This window comes from Arvicola amphibius, chromosome 7, assembly GCF_903992535.2.
Source record: "Arvicola amphibius chromosome 7, mArvAmp1.2, whole genome shotgun sequence".
NCBI lineage: Eukaryota > Metazoa > Chordata > Mammalia > Rodentia > Cricetidae > Arvicola > Arvicola amphibius.
Genome location: NC_052053.1, coordinates 86,596,337 through 86,614,855, shown reverse-complemented (window position 1 = coordinate 86,614,855; position 18,519 = coordinate 86,596,337). Strand labels below are relative to the sequence as shown.

At 35.0% G+C, this 18,519-nt stretch overlaps 1 non-coding gene across 1 annotated transcript; it reads right to left on the bottom strand.

Annotated features, from left to right (window-relative positions):
* Window positions 1-5,738: 5,738 nt before the first annotated feature.
* Window positions 5,739-5,844, bottom strand: LOC119820073. Its single transcript, XR_005286347.1, has one exon. It is a non-coding gene; the product is annotated as a U6 spliceosomal RNA (small nuclear RNA).
* Between the last annotated feature and the right edge of the window lie 12,675 nt (window positions 5,845-18,519).

Here is an 18,519-nt window from a genome sequence, read left to right as displayed (position 1 = left end):
ATGCATCCCCTCATAGCCTCCCTGGGGATTTTCTGTAAGGCAGCTAAAGGTATCTGAAAAATTGCTTCTTATCCATACCTTGGTTCAGCATACATTTCTGAAAAGTAGAACCATATGACAGACCATTCTCAATCTTAACTAAGGTGTAAATAGATTTGTAAATGGCCAATACCTGGCAATTAGTGAAACCAAGAGTAAAGGTTTGGTTCCTATTTGAAGTAGGTAAGTCATAGAAAATGTTTTTCAGATATCTTTGGTTCAAATCTTTTAAAAATGAACATAAGATATTTTAAGAAATATGTGTGCATATTTATATATGCTTATATATGAATGCATGTGCATATTGTATTTTATGTTCTTGCTGCTATAAAAATACCAACAAGATATTAAATAACTAAATGTTTATTTTGCCTCACAGTTCATGGGTATATTTGTCATGATGGGAAAGTCATGATACAAATTCTAGTTTTAACGGCAGAAGCATAAGGCAACTGGACACATTGGATTCTGCATAGGCAGAAAACTTACAGAGAATAATGCTTCTACTCAAATTGCTTTGATCCTTTTACCTGCGTTTAAGACCTCAGCCCATGGGTGGGTTCTTCCACCATTCTACATAGGTATATTCTCCTCAGTCAAACTTTCCCAGAAATATCATCACAGATACACCACGAGCTGTGTTTCTATAGCGATTCTGAATCACTTGAAATTGAAAAATAACTATCATGAATACACACAGTGAAGGGTGGGGGGAGATACCTGCCACAAAGAATTGAAATTTAGGCATTTCCATCCCTGGCTTTGTGGCTCAATAAATATATAATACTTTAGAGTCACTATCAGATGAAGGGTGATGTTACAATATATTGGATACGACAGTCATAGAACCATATGTATTTCTTGTATTTAGAAGTTGAATAATTTGGAAACTAGTAAGAATCACTTGCTTCTCAAATAAGTACCTTTTAAGGCTGATATAGTTGAGAGATTTAGTTCAGACTCCGAAGCTAAAGTATAGAATGATCTAGCACATCCACAGATTCAAAAGTGTGTAGTGAAGGGGGGCAAGCCTGCTTTTATCCCGCCCAGCTCCTGCACGTCTAGCATTACACCCGAAATAACAGCACACAAATTGTATTCATTTAAACACTGCCTGGCCCATTAGTTTAAGCCTCTTATTAGCTAATTCTCATATCTTGCTTTAACCCATATTTAGTAATGTGTGTAGCACCATGAGGTGGTGTCTTACCGGGAAAGAGTCAGCATGTCTGACCTGGTGGCTGGCTCCATGGCGTCTGTCTCAGAGAGGAGAAGCATGATGATTGCCTAACTTCCCTTCTTCCCAGCATTCTGTTCTGTCTACTCCACCTATCTAAATCCTGCCTTATCAAAAAGCCAAGGCCGTTTCTTTATTAACCACTGCGAGTCCACCATCAAATGTGTTTATTGCCTTCATCTGAATTTTAAGAATGTATCTGACTTCCACTTCAGAAAATGGTGAATTTTGCTATAAACACACCCGTGAAATTTACACTTCATTCCATTGATGACAATATATAAAATAAATTTCTTTGTATGTATATATAATTGAATATATATGTATAGTGTGTGTATGTGTGTGTATATGCGCGAGCATGTGTATGTGTGTGTGTGTGTGTGTGTGTGTGTGTATGATCTGAGGCTTTCAAACACAAGGTTGTGATTTTGGAGTCATTGGACACCTTGTGTGAGTCAGCTATCTCCTTCCATCTTATATGTTTTAGGGATTGAGCTTAGTTTGTCCTTTGTAGCATCAATTGACTTTAACTGCTGAGCCATATCACCCCTCACCCATTGCTATCAGATGAATCTTTGTGTATGAGTCCATGATTACATATCACAAATGAAAAGCTAATTTTGAATAAAAAGGAATATAGATAATCACTATGGGCAAACATCATGTAATAACTACAGAAAAAAATCAGCTGTGGTAAGGAAATCATGAGAAAAGCAGTGGAGAATATATGGGTAGCTGTAACATAATTCAAAGATGTCTATTAGTTCCAGAGGGAAAGGATGCAACTTTATAAGGGAGAACTTGTCATGTAGTGCATTGGCTAGTTCCTACTGTTAAGATGTATCGACATGGGGTTTTTGCTAACATTTTAAGTAACAACAGCAAACCGTTGGTGACTTTTGTCCTTCAGCATTTTACAAAATAAAACTCAATTTAATCATGACAAAATATTCAGATCCTGCTTGAGTGGAACTACACAAAATACACAAGGAGATCTCTTCAGAGTGATGAAGTATAAAAATGATGACGAAGAATTTATTACAACTTAGAAGAGACTGAAATCACATGACAATTGGAACACAGAATGCTGGATTTGAAACCGAGGAAGAATGCTGCTGCCGAAGCTCACTAGATTCGCATCAAGTCTATAGGTCAACTACAGGTCAGATCCAGGTGATGTAGATCAGTTACAGATAGATGAGATGCTATCAATTGAAGCATAATTGTAAATGAGCCAAGGCGAATGAAATGTTAACTTTTGGAATAACTATGCCAGTGACATAGGAGTACTGCAAAACTCTGTACCTTGTTTTAGAAAACGAACTTATTTTGAAATAGAAGAGGTGAAAAGGAAGTCAGGAGAATTACGAGTCCGAAGTCAGTCTGTGTCACACAGTTATATCTTTCCTAAAACAAGCGGAGCTGAAGGTGATGGGTTTTCAGCCTGTTTGGAAAAGTAATTGAATTTTTATTGAGAGTAATTGTATAATGTAGTTATTTATTATTCTATCCATACAATAGCAAGCCCGCTGCATAAATTATCTCAGCCCTCTAACATAAAACATTCTTCTTGCCACTTTAATAAGGGTCAGTTACCAATTGCAAAGATTAAATCATTTGCTCCAAGCAGAAAGTATGAATTTGTTTTGTAAGTGTATAAAAAGCTTTTATTTTATGAATATTTAATCAGATATTGTTTTAAATACATATGGTCTAGGTCTCATTCTATATGTACAAAGTAACTAGTTCCATTACATAAGAATAAGAAAATAAATTTGAAGAGGTTAAAGATGAAATAAAGGTGGTTTATGTCAGGCTAGTTATGAGTCCGCCTTGGCTCTGTACAATCTTTTCTAAGTTCATCAGAGACCATGAAGCTTTTTCAAAATTTTATATTCTCTCCCTAAATATTATGTTGCTTATGAAAAAGAGTTAATGGGGGGCTGGAGAGATGGTTAAGAGCACTGACTGCTCTTCTAGAGGACCCAGGTTCAATTCCCAGCAGCCATGTGGCAGCTCACAACTGTCTATAATTTCAGTTCCAGGGAACCTGACACCCACAGCAAAACACAAATGCACATAAATAAATAAATTTGAAAAACAAATAAAAAGAGTTAATGGAAACTTCACTCTACTTTTCTTTTGTTTAAATGTATACATAAAGAATAGATTTATATGTACTTATAAGTAAGTAAAAGACTTACTGACATTTTTCAAAAAATACAAAATAAGTATATATACTTTTCAGTAGGATTGAATAAACATGCACAAGCAGGTGACCAATCCAAGACAACTTAACAAATGTTGAAAGCTCAAAGCTTTCAATATCTGCTTAATTCATCTCTGGTGACAAGAACAGTGTTGGACATTATTCATTGCTGATTCATATCACGACACTAAGCTTGACACTTGAGCTGTAGACTCTGCAAAGTCCTACGTGTTCTCTGGTGAACTGTGACTATGTTGTGACGTTACTGTGGTTCATACTGTATCTTAATGTAATTCTAAGATGAGGTTTGTCCTTTAAAGAAGTCAAAAGTTCAGATAAACACAGCAGGCATCAGATCCCCCTTAAAGGGAGAACATAGAATAAAACATTTTAAAAATTGTTAGTTGCATTATCCTTTAAGAAATAGATGTCACATTTTGGAGTGTGTCTAGGTGGATTAAGGCCTAGAAACAACTTTAGAAAAAAATATTTACATAAAAATTTTTTCTTCTAAAGAGTGTGAAGCAACAGAAAAGGAGCACCTTCTCACAGCATCTGACATTTTTCAGCCACACTGTACATGCTTCCAGTGAGGCTCAGAACACTCTATGGATACTGGTGCATTTGTCCTCAGAGTTCCAAGGTACCTAAATATGTTTACCATATGCTGTGCAAGTGCCATTTGCTTCTGTACAGACTCTTTCCTAAGTGTGGGCAAAATTGATCCATCTCTGAGAAAAACTACTAATCCTGTCAGGAGTCAAGATGATGCAAGTGAGAGTCAATATTTGTTCAAGACAATAAAAATTTTCATGTGGGGATAACTCAGCAGTTGAAATAAACTTTATAGAATAATTTCTCTAAGAATATGTCAAGTTGTTTATAAGAATAAATCTAACATATTATTTTTTCTTGTACTAAATATGTTCATTCTAATTGTAGTCTTGGAAAACAAAAGATATCAATGAAGAATTTTTATTTTGTGTCAAAGATTTTTTTTCTAAAAGTAGTCATACATTTCAGGAAATAAACAAAAATTTCTTCTTTCCATGAGTAAAATAGTGTAACAAATTGAAAAATATAAGTTAAAGATGTTCAATAGTTTCCCAAAATTGTATAAAGAATAGATGTAAGAGAGCAATAGTTGGGCAAGTGGTTCTCTATGCAACATTCAGGTGTCAGACCATTTTTTTAACTGATTTCAAAATCCTTAGGACTATATCCATAGATTGACTCAGCTCGGAGTTGTCATGACAAGTCTCTTTAACAGCAGTGTATGGTCAAAGCAGAGATGCTTAATTCATCCAAACACTGACAAGTGGCTGGTGAGTATTCAGCCTTAGATATGATATTGAAGACACTGCTCAAAGGCCCAGGGGACAGCATAAAAAAGAGGGTAGAAAGTTCAGAAAGGTAAGAAGATGAAGAGAAATGCTATAGAACACAGTCTTCTGAATATGACATAGGAATTAAATTCATGAACTCTTAACAGTTGTGATCATCTGTACAAGACTTTTACATACATAAATGGTGTGGGACAATTGTCTATATTCTGTCAATTATTTTTTAAATGAATTCTGATTGACCAGTAGCCAGGCAGGAAGTAGAGGTGGGTCAATGAGAACAGGAGCATTCTGGGAAGAGGGAAGCTCTCTCTCTGCAGTCCTGACCAGACACAGAAGAAGGAAGATGTGACCTGACCCACTGAAAAAGATACTTAACCATGTGGCTAACATAGATAAGAATAAGGGGTTAATATAAGTTATAAGAAAAAAGAAGCTTGAGCTAATGGGCCAATCAGTTTATGACTAATATATACCTCTGTGTGATTTCTTTGGGACTTAATGATTGCGGGAACTGGGCAGGACAGAAACCTCCAACAACAAACAAACAAGCATATACATGTATACATACACACACTTACACAGAGTCTGTAACTGTGAAAAACACACAACACATTCAATATTATCTTGCTAAATCAGTAAAAGGTTGCGCCTTCCAAAATTAACTCAATTATTAATGCATGTAGCAAAATATTTAAGTGAAAGTGTTTCCATTCAACAATGTACAGAGAACAAAGATATAGACTATACATAATATTGCCATCTCATGAAATTAGTCAATGAATGTCATGGGACTATATACATATGCCACTATGTTAGGGGCCTGACAATCTGGTCCATGTGTATGCCTTCAATTCATCTCAGGCTGCTTTTACACCAGAAATTGTGTTACAGACTTTGTTGTTATTACAACAATGTAAAGAGTTCATGCATTTGCATTATCATCTTTGCACAGGTACCATTCTAATCTTCTCTGTATCAACTCCAATATTAGTATACATATAGTTAAAGCATGCAAGCAAAAAGTCTGCTCTTTTCAAATATTCTTCTGACAACATGCTGTGCAGTATTCACATTCTTGGGTTTGGGGTACTCTTCCCATTTTATGTCCACAAGTAAATATAGTTGGTGGCTTGGCTCAAATAATAAATTCTTCACTCATTCTTATTTATCTACTCACACCATTTTAAACCTTTCAAGTAAATATTTACTAATTTTATTGCTCGTGTTCCAGTCTGTTAACTTATTTATATGCTGAAGGTTTTGTTTAATCTTTCATACTTTCCTATGTGTAGCTTAAATTTTTCCATATGATGCCCTGATATAAAATGGATATTGAAGCTCCTAATGGTTGCATTATTTCCAAAATATGTCTCAGTGATAGAATATTTGAAATAGCTATATAAATAGCAGGAAAATCCTACCTGGAAACTGTTATATAACCTTTGATGTTTTGACCCTTTGAGAGTCCACTTACTCATATGTACATTTATAAAATTCTTTTATTGGCTGTGAAAATGACCCTTAAATGCACATACTATCTTTACATGTATGGCAGTGGCATATAAAATGTCACTACACATCACTTATGTGTTAACTGTAAAAATTAACTGAGTCAAGACTATCATTTATTTTAAAAGATTTCTTTCATTTAGAAATAAAAAATGTGTGATTTTCTAGGAGTTAATAAAGTGCGCAGATTAGAGAGAGAGATAGAAATGGAGGTAGAGAAGGAAGAAAGAAGAGAGGAAAAGAGAGAAGGGCTAACAGATATAAACTTCAAAGACTGAAATATGGTTGTGGTGTGTTAACAAAAGAAACTAGAAGTGAAATGAGTAAATATCTCAGCAATAAAATTAAAAGAATACTGAAATAAATGTCAATAAATCTATGGAACATTTCTGAGTCACAGGGAGCAAAAGATCACCAAAGCAGAAGATAGGTGTTGAGCAATGACAAAGATGGCCTTGTAATAGAAAAGGATGAACTGTCATAAAATCAAAGGTAATACTTTTTCTTCAAGATGAAAAAAAGAGACTGATAGTGAAGGGATGCAGGAACCACACATGGGCAAAATGCTAGAAGCATGGACCTAAACTACTTATTAAAAGTTAAATGTTATAAATCCCTCACTGAACTCTTAGGGAACCAGCAATTATAAACAAAATATAGAAGTATATAATAAAATTTACTAGAGTCTATAAGACTCAGATATTAAAGGTTGGTTTTCTTCTTAAGTTATGAAAACATATTAGTAAATCTATATTAATATACAACTAGTGTATATTCATTCACACTAATATTTAATGTAAATAATAAAATATAATAAATTCAAAGATTGTATTAGAAAGATATTATTTAGGTCCTTCCACAGACTCTTAAAACTAAATAGTTGTTAGAGTTCTATTATTAAATGTTTTAATTAGTTTAACCCTATTGTAATATTCCTTTGTATCTGTATGAAATACTTTCTTGATATACAAACATCTTCACCATTTAGAACAAGTTTGTTTTATCATGATGAAATACTGGAATATTGCACCATCTCTCATGATTAAGAAATCCTAAATATTAATCAAGGATATTGGGATAAAGTTCAAATAAGAAAGTTAATTTGAAAAACTTGCCTTATACTTTAGATTCCCTCACCTTCCAGAGAGTTAGACTCCAGATGGTATCACAGTGAGAAGGATCTGAGCGGGGATGGAACTGAGATGTGGAAGTAGGTTTACAGCAGTTACCGTGAAATGACAGAGGTAAGTCTGTGGAGCTAATTAATGGCATGTTTCCATTGGACTGTTTTACAGGCTACTAAGATTAAATCTCACTTATGGATGCATCTGGGAGGTATGCAAATGTCATTTGCATTTGAGTCAATATATTCAGAAACATTCATTGCCTTTACTGCAATGGGAACTCCTTCAGCCAATAGCTTTCGAGATACCAGCCCACTTTGGTCATGGTCTTATGTATTATAAATGCAGACTAAAAGTGTGTGCAACAACTTTGCAGCTGGATTTGGTTCCAGTTCTCAGCACATGCAGAGAACTATACAATACCCAAATTCTGAGTTTTTCCCCAAATAAATAAACCTTTGTTAGACTTCATTCCAGGCTACTGTGGAAGTCTTTGATACAACAACACTTTACAATATGAAAATATTTTTTTCACTTTAAAACATATTCTCCTCCTCTACTAAGTTCATAGTATGTCTTAGATATTACTCTTGTTGTTAGCTGAAAAACTAAGAGCTTAACTCAAATTTAATGGGTATTGTCTCTATCCATTCTCCAACCACACAAAACTAAAGCTTCCTATAGCCACATGGTGAATAAGATAGTATTCTTTATTCTCTGGAACTCAGTAAAATTTCCAAAAATAGTTCTTGAAAAAAATGAGATATTAGCCACTGTGTCTAATTATTTCCATATACTTTTCTAAGTTGATTTTATCTAAATTTTTTACTAAAACTGTTTCAATTTTATAAACTTAAATCACAATTCTTTTTACTTCCAACTCACTATCTAAAAAAATCAAATCAAAATGAAAACCATTCAAATTATATCATCTGACCAACCATCCAAATGAATTCAGATTGCTAACAAGAAGAACAATAACTTCATATTAGTAAACGTATAACTAATTTGTCAGAAAGGTACCACAATCCTTCACATATTACCTTACTTGACTCTGTATTACATTTCCAGATACACATTTAAAGTTTGGTTTGCAAGTAAAATTGAGCTTCAGTCACAGAAGTTTTCTTCATAGGACTGCATTTTCCTTCTAGATGCAATCTGTTACAAATACCAACATATGAAAAAAGTAATGGCAAATCTTGAAAGCCTCATGGCCAACTATCCATGACATTATGTACTTGGATATATGGATCAGAACAACCCCCTGTATCTCCAGATTAGCCATCAATTTACATCTCTGCGTAATATATCTACTTGATTAACTTACAGATATTTTTAAGGTTTACTATTCTATCATGTAGTATTGCATATGTAATGCACTCTGTCTTATATCTATAATCTTTCTTACAGCAGTATTTCTTAGTCAAATAAGTTCATATATGCCTCCTATTAGATGTGTAAAGTATATACCTTATTCTGTGTAAGCTGCATATTCCATAACTGCAGAGCCTTATGTAAAAATTATATATCACAAATACATGGAACTGGTTGTACTCTAAAGTCATAGGTAATTGAACAATGGCCAAAATGATGTTAATTCTGCTATTTATGAATATAGAGAACAACTTTCAGACTAATACAAAGTCACTAACTTGGGAGTCTTTTGCATCTGCTAAAATTGAAATAGTATTTTGGAAAAAGCAGGGGCAGCATAAACCTAATTAAGAAAAATGTCAAAATCCATCATGTGAAAACTCAGGATTAAAGCAATAGCATCTTTTCCAGTGATGTTCAAACCTGTTCCAGACTGTGCAGCAACTCAGATACCAATATTGGCAACCATATAATAAAACCATATTTTGTTCCACTAAATGTCCCTGACTCCTGCCTTTTTACAGGCCAGTTGAATTGGTTTCAGCTGAAATCAAACAATTTTCTACAATGGCATTCCAGAATTTCTGTTTGTGTGCATATATTTGAAATGTCTCTTGACAGACTCAGATGCTTTCCAATCATATTTATTCCCTATAATATCTCAGATTTTTTGCATGATTAAAAGCTAATAAGAAAAGGTTGATTTTCCTAATCTCAAATTCTGGAAATATATTCCTATCAGAGGTGAAAGTTGAATACTTAAAAAGTATCAGAGTACTTTTAGTAGTAATGCAAAGCCTATGGATACTATCTGCTCAAAATCTGAGAAATAGTTTCTCTAGGATCCTGAACTATAGGCTTGTTGCTCTTTGTTTATAACTAGTATTCACTTATGAGTGAGTACATACCATATTCGTTTTTTCGGGTCTGGGTTACCTCACTCAGGATAATGTTTTCTAATTCTGTCCATTTGCATGCAAAATTCAAGATGTCATTATTTTTTACTGCTGAGTAGTACTCTAATGTGTAGATGTGCCTCATTTTCTTTATCCATTTTTCAGTTGAGGGACATCTAGGTTGTTTCCAGGTTCTGGCTATTACAAATAATGCTGCTATGAACATAGTTGAACAAATACTCTGGTAGTATGATTTTTGGGTATATTCCCAAGAATGGAGGGCTGGAGAGATGGCTCAGAGGTTAAGAGCACTGACTGCTCTTCCAGGGGTCCTGAGTTCAATTCCCAGCAACCACATGGTGGCTCACAACCATCTGTAATGAGATCTAGTGCCCTCTTCTGGCCTGCAAGTATACATGCAAGCAGAACACTGTATATGTAATAAATAAATAAATCTTTTAATAAAAAGCCAGGCGGTGGTAGCCCACGCCTTTAATTCAGCACTCAGGAGGCAGAGGCAGGCGGATCTCTGTGAGTTCGAGATCAGCCCGGTCTACAACAGCTAGATCCAGGACAGGCTCTAAAGCTTCAGAGAAACCCTGTCTCGAAAAACCAAAAAAAAAAAAAAAAAAAAAAAAAAAAAAAAAGAATGGAATTGCTGGATCCTGAGGTATGTTGATTCCCAGTTTTCTGAGAAACCAACACACTGATTTCCAAAGGGGTTGTACATGTTGGCATTTCCACGAGCAATGGATGGGTGTTCCCCTTGCTCCACAACCTCTCCAGCATAACAAAAACACATATAGGCCCAACTAGAAATTAGAATCAGACAAAAATTTGGGAGCAGGGGGGTAGGGGTAGAAAGAAAGGGAGAAGGGGGTTGAGGAGAACTTGAGGGAATGGGATGGTCTAGATGGAGGAAGGATAGATATGAAAGCAAGGAAAGAGATATCTTGATTGAGGGAGCCATTATGGAGTTAGCAAGAAACCTGGCTCTAGAAAAATGCCCAAGAACCCACAGGAATGACCCTAGCTAAGACCCCAAGCAATATAGGAGAGGGTGTGTGAACTGACTTACCCTGTAATCAGACTGATGATTATCTTAAATATCACCATAGAACCTTCGTCCAAGGACAAATGGGAACAGAAGCAATGACCCACATGGGTGCACTGGACTGAACTTCCAAGATCCAGTTGAAGAGTGGAAAAAGTGAGAGTATGAGCAGGGAATTCAAGGCCGTGAGGGGATCATACACTGAGACAGTTTGCTTGAGCTAATGGGAGTTCACCATCTCCAACTGAAATAGGAGTGAATGAGCATGAGAATAACCAAGCCACTCTGAAGGGGGTTGACAGCTGGGGCAGACTGAGGGGCCACTGATAGTGACACTGGGATGTGTCTCTACTGCATATACTGCCTTCATGGGATCCTATTCTCTTTGGATGTAAACCTTGCTCAACCTAAATGTAGTAGAAATGGCCTTGGACTTTCCACAGGGTGGGTGCATGGCACTCCTTTAGGTTTGGTGGGGTGGGGAGAGGGTCTGTAGAGGGAGAGGGAGAAGGGGAGGGAATGGGAATTTGGATTGGTATTTTTTAAGTAATAATAAAAAAGAAAGAAAGAAATCTGAGAAATACATTTTATAATGCAAAGAGCCAATGAGAAAAATCCTGAGCATCTTTGACTTGCATTAAAATATACAAGGTATTAAAATGAATAATATTATATTCTCTCAAAGTGTGCTGGCATATTTCACCAAATTTTTATGTTATTGATTTAATCATTAAATATTTAAAATATGAATCATAATTTTTCTACAGTTTTGCATTGCTACATATAGTATTTCTTTTCTTGAGAAATTTTATCTCAAAGATCCAACATTTTCAGAATGAATTTGAGACGTTTATCATAAGAGGGAATATGTAAACTATAAATTCTATAGACTCAGTAAAAAGAATGACTTGGGGAGGTCATAGACTCTTAGTACTCTGGTTTAGGTAAATTGACAAGGTACCAATTAGCTGTCTAAATACTTACATCAGTGCCCATAGAAAAAATGCTACTTTCATCTTTAATCAGAATTTCTGTTTGACCTGAACAGAGGTAATTTCACAGATTTGTAGATGTTCACGATGCTTAGAATAAATGGTGATTTAGAGGTCAATCCTGAACAGTACACTTATATAGTGTAAGCAGAGATTGCTCCTTCAATTCCCAGACACCTAGATTACAAATAATTACTCAAAAACTGCATTATTTATAATACTATTTGTCCAGTGGTTTAGGCATATTCTTAGCTAACTCGTGGAACAAAAAGTTAAAAGAATATAAAGGACCAGTTGATGATAGAATTGTAAGCTGTTATCATATGATCAAGTATAAGTTCAGGTCATGACACATCTATTTCAATAATGATCTTAAAGCTGTGGTGGTATGATGCGGGATTCCCCTCTCTATGCTGTGAATATGTTTTATTGCCATTGGTTAATGAATAAAACTGTTTTGGATTTTAATTCATGATCTGGCAGAAGATTCGACACTCCCAAGTTAGAGACAAAGGATTTCATTATTCATTCTGAAAACAGTGGTTATAGTTCATATTTGTTACTGTAAATTTCTCATGCTCCCAAGTCCCACAAGCATTACACAAAGAACCCATGATGGATGTCTAAATACACAGTGGACTATGTTATAAGAGAAAAACCTTGAGTTTAGGTGAAGTTCTGCTTGTACAGTAAGTCTGTGTTTTGTCTTTGGGGGAGACATTACCTCATCTCTCAAGGCTGTTAAGGGAAAACACACCCTTATCAGTGGCCTAGGAAGAGCATGGTCAGGTTCTTAAATTCTTGGTACATCTAACAAATTTGCACAGACTCCAAAACCCATGGATCATTGGCTTTTCCAACAGATGTGGCTACCACTGATGATCCTACCCAAGTCATGTTAGGGGAACATTGGTCTTTTGTATTCTATTTATTTTCAAATTTATTAGTACAAACTCTCTAAACTTATATAAAAAATATGTTACTTTAATCTATTAAAATTCAATTTAAAAACGTAAGAGGCAGACAAAGATTTCTATGATACATTATATAACTGAGAGTGTACATGCTTAATTAGATTGACCTATAAAACATATTATAACTTGTTTTATAAAAAGACATTAGTTATGTGTCACTCCCTAAATGTGTCTATCAAAGTTCCATTTACAAATTTTTTTTTCAAATTCAGTTGGATTCTTATACACTTAAGTTTAAATAATAAGCAACAGATACATATATTTAATTTAATGCCTCTTCATGACATTGGCCCTTTTAAAACTGGAATATTTGCTCCATTCAAATTAGAATATGAATTCTTTTTTGCTTGCTTTTTTGAGACAGGGTTTCTCTATAACTTTGAAGATTTGGAAACTCTTCTGGAAGTTGCTCTGTGGACCAGATGGCCTTAAACACAGGTACATCCTCCTGTCTCTGCCTTCCAAGTGCTAGAATTAAAGGCATGTGCCACCACAATCCAGTATTTTTATTATTTATTATCTCTACAATGTTCTGACTGCATGTGTGCTTGCATGCCCAAAGAGGGCACCAGATGTCATTAGATGCTTGGGAGTCACCATGATGTTTCTGGGAATTAAAATCAGGACATCTGGAAGAGCAACCACTGCTCTTAACCTCTGAGCCATCTCTCTCGCCTGTAGGAATTCTTTATATTTGACCACTACTGATGTATTCAAACTGCTTACAAAACAATGTTTTATTCGATTTCTGGTATCTTTAGATAGATAAAATTCTTTTAATTACCTTAATTATTGCACAAATCATGATTAATAATTTTCTGTTGTAAATAATTATAACCAATTACTCATAGAGATAATTTATGAATTGTTCTCCAGAAGATTTGTCTTTAACACTTATATGCACTATAAAACTGAACTCACCAAGGCCTCCATATAAATCAAATACATAGGAAAACTGTGATAGATGAAACAAAACACACAGAATAAATATGTACACACTTGAAGTTTAAAGAGTTTGGTCCAGATAAATAGAGAATATTCCTAGTTGAAAAAAATAATTGAAGAAGTCCATTATTTCTTAATTTAGCCACACATTTGTCATAATCCTAAGATTTCAGAAGTTCTCTTGGTTTTCTTATTTTCAAATTTGGAAAGTTAGTCATGACCAGAATATTAAAGTCATATGAATAACCAATGTGACCATGAATATTGAAGCAAAAGAGAGAGCTTACAGTTCTACTCTGATTATTCATGAAATATGCCTTTGACCTAAAAATTGCATATGTAAAAATATTCTCACAGACTAGCGAAACAGGTAAAACTAATTGCAACTTGTTTTTTAAAAAATTATTTATTTATTTATTTTTTATTTATTTGTTTGTTTATTTATTTATTTATTATGTATATAATATCCTGTGTACATGTATGCCTGCAGGCCAGAAGAGGGCAGCAGACCTCATTACAGATGGTTGTGAGCCACCATGTGGTTGCTGGGAATTGAACTCAGGACCTTTGGAAAAGCAGGCAATGTTCTTAACTGCTGAGTCATCTCTCCAGCCCCCTAATTGCAACCCTTTACTTCTCCCTCTTCTCCTGAAGCTCAAATTCCCCAATCGTATCCCCAGTTCTTTAGCAGAATATTAGCTGGAGCCTTGCCTCCCTCTCTAAATAACCAGAAAGAGTATGGTAACTTGAATAAAAATGTTCCCCCACCATATGTTCTTTTAGGAGGTATGGTCTTGTTAAAGTAGCTATAGTTTGGAAGAAAGATGTATGTCACTAGGATTGGGATTTGGGGTCTCAGATAGTCATGCTATGTCCAGTGTGGTGCTCTTTTCCTGATCTGGATATAGAACTCTCAGCTACCTCTCTAGCATCATGTCTGCCTGTTTCCTGCCATGAGGACAATGGACTAAAACTTTAACTTTAAGCCAAATCCAGTTAATTAATTTTCTTTATAAGAACTGTGCTGATATGGCTGTGGCATTTCTCCACAGCAACAGAAACACTAATAATACAGAAGACAACAGAAACCTAGGAAAGAAACAATCACCCAACAAAGAAAAGAGTGGATAGAATTAAAATCATCACACATTTACATGCCTAGATGTGGTGTAAAAATGCAATAGATAACGGATCGGGAAATATATCTTTACTAGATACCAGCAATCCTACTACGGCAAGCCCTGAAAATTTCAACATTTCTGAAACACACAACAAAAACCTTAAAAGAGCTTTTATTCATATGATAGAGGTCCCTAACATGAAATGAATCAGTTCCTTAAAGAAATATATAGAAACATAAAAATAGTGGAAGGGAATGAATGAAACTGTTCAAGACATCAAAGTCAAAATGGAATAAATGAGAAACACCCACATGATGGAAATCTTAAAATATAAAAATTAGGAATTTCAACAAGAACCTCAAAGGCAAGTCTCACCTATAAGACCTGGAAGAGATAATCCCAGGCAATGAAGACATGATAGAAGAAACATTAAATCTAAATGCAAAATCTGACACAAAACATCTAAGAAATCTGGGATATTATGGAAAAAATCAATCTGAGAATAATAAGAATAGAAGAAAGGAAATAAACAACTGTTAAATGTCATTAAAATTGGCCACAAGACAAAGTTGTCCGTTCTCAATACTTACTCAATTTGGCACTTTAAGTCTTAGCTAAAGAAATAATAATAAAACAAACCTTGAAGAACATAAGGGGAACATAAACTGGAAACTAAGAAGTGAAAATAATTTAATTTAGGATAATTGTATAGTGTATATAAGAGACCCTAAAATTCCACCTTGAATCTCCTACAGCTGATGAACAATTTTAGAAAAATAGCTGGATACAAAATGATCCAACAAAAAAAGTAGCTTTCCATGATATAAATGACTAATGTACTGAGAAAGAAATCAAGGAAACAGTATCTTTTAAAATACACTCAAATAATATAAAATATAATGTGGTAATTATAACCAAACATGTTACAGAGGCTTGTATGATAAAAATTTCAAGACGCTGAAATAAAATAAAACTGAATAAGATTATCAGAAAATGGAAAAATTCCAACCTCATGAATCTATAGGATTAATAATTTAGCAAGGGTCATCATACCAAGATCAATTTACATATTCAATGAGATCATTATCAAAATTCCAACACAATTCAGAGATTTTGAAAGGAAATATTCAGTTTCATATAGAAACAAAAAAAAACCTCATGAGTGGGTAATGTATTTTTGAAAAATAGAACTGCTGGATGCAATACTATATCTGATATTGTGTTGTGCTACAGAGCTATTCTAATAAATAAATAAGAATATAAGCACAAAAAGAGACCTATGCAACAATGAAATAAAACTGAAGACCAACCCATAATTCTAGAAACTTATAGATGACTGATTTTGAAAAAAGACCAGAAATGTACTCCTGATAAAGACAACCTTTTCAACAAATGGTGCAGGTCAAATTCTGTGTCTGTGTATAGACAAATCCAAATTAATCCATATGTATAGTTCTTGAAACTCAATTACAAATGGATCAAAAGCATCAGTATAAACCAGATACACTGAACTAGATAGAAGAGAAAACAGAAAACAATCTTGAACTCATTAGCATAGGAAATTTTTTTTCTGAAAAGAACACTTGATGTGGGAGAGTCTTCTGTTTGTGTTGATTTCATTCCTTAATAAAGAAACTGCCTTGGCCCATTTAATAGGCCAGCCCTTAGGTGGGTGGAGTAGACAGAACAGGCAGAAGGAAGTGAGGTAGATGGCTCAGGCAATCGTCATGCCTCTCCTCTCTGGACAGTTGCCATGTCTCTGCTCTCCAAGAAGGATGCAGGTTAAGATCTCTCCTGGTAAGCCACCCCTCGTGGTGCCACACAGATTACTAAATATGGGTTAAAGTAAGGTGTGAGAATTAATAAGAAGCTGATACTAATGGCCCAGGCAGTGTTTAAATGAATACAGTTTGGGCTAGAGAGATGGCTCAGAGGTAAAGAGCATTGCCTGCTCTTCCAAAGGTCCTGAGTTCAATTCCCAGCAACCACATGGTGGCTCACAACCATCTGTCATGGGGTCTGGTGCCTTCGTCTGGCCTGCAGGCAAACACAGAGGCAGAATATTGTATGCCTAATAAATAAACAAATTTTAAAAAAAATGAATACAATTTGTGTGTTGTTATTTCGGGTGTAAAGCTAGCCATGCGGGAGCAGGGCAGGACGAAAGACAGGCCCGCTGCTCTTCACTACAAACACTGTTAGCACAGGCACTATGATCAACAATTAATGATGCTTAGGTAACTAAGCTCATGAAAATGAAAAGCTTCTACATAACTAAGGACCATCAGACAAATGAATCAGAAGCCTACAGAATGGGGAAAATTTTTTACTAATTACACATCTGGTAGAGATTTAGTATCAAATATATATTTAAAAAAATAAAAAAAAATAGACAGAGAAAATTAATAACCCAAATAAATATGGTATACAGAAATTTAAAAAAAAAAGGAAGTAGCAAGAAAGGAAGCTAAAATGACTGAGAAATATTTAAAGAAAAGGAAAAGAATTTAGTTATCAGGGAAATTAAATCAAAATTACTTTGAGATTTTATTTTACATACTCAGTATGGCTGAGATCAACAAAACAAATGACAGTTCATAATGGTAGAATAAGAGGAACAGTAACTATTTTTTGGTGAGAGTGCAAAGTTGTTAAACCACTATGGAAATCAGTAAAACAGGAATTGATCTACTTCAAGTTCCAGCTGTACCACTCTTGGGCATTTCACCAACGATCATGCCATGATGTGGAATTCCCCTCTGTATGATGTGAACACCATTGATTAATAAGAAAGGATAGAGCAGAGTTCAGCAGAGAAAATAAACTGAGTGCTAGGAGAAAGGAGGCTGAGTCAGAGAGAAGCCATGTAGCCCCACCAGAGATAGACATCCTGAAACTTTGCTGGTAGGCAATGACCTTGTGCAATGCATAGATTAATGGAGATGAGTTTAATGAATATGTAAGAGTTAGCCAATAAGAAGATAGAGCTAATGGGCCAAGCAGTGATTTGAATAATGTAGTTTCCATGTGATTATTTCAGAGCTGAGGTGCCTGGCATCTGGGAAACAAGTAGCTTCCTTACAACAAACTGGCACCCACGTGGTCAACTAAAATCTACTTAAAACCTGAGAGAGTTTGGGAAGGACTCCTAGACAAAATAGAACAGAATTAAGCATGGTTTGATACTGGCATTTTCTTGGGTGGGCTCTTTTTGCTAGAAGCAAACAGAGGCATAGCTTCTTTAAGAGAGGTTTTCCTGAGTCAGTAGTAGCAGAAAAAAAAAGCTGCTCTGTTTTGAAATGCTGGCTTTCTGAGTCTTGCTGCCAGTGTGAAATCTGACTCTTTCTGAAAGTCCAGCTATGGTGCATTTGAATAGGTTTTGTCAACAAAGTACTACAACTTGCTTAATAGCAACATTGACCCACTGTGTGCCTGAAAGTGGAGCAATGTACATAGCTCTCAGAGGCAGCAAACAGCTCCATCATGCTGGGCTGTGTGGGGCAAGTAGGCAGTGCCATATTTCCCTTAAAATGCCACATCTTAGGTTTTTAAGAAGCGCTTAGCATTTTAAGTAGTCCAAGTCAGAAAATAATTATATACACAATAAAGACAAATTCAGATGGAAAAGACCTCTAAATGGGTCACAGTGTTGGATAAATGTATGTAAGCTTGGGAGAAAAAGAAAAAGCATATAGA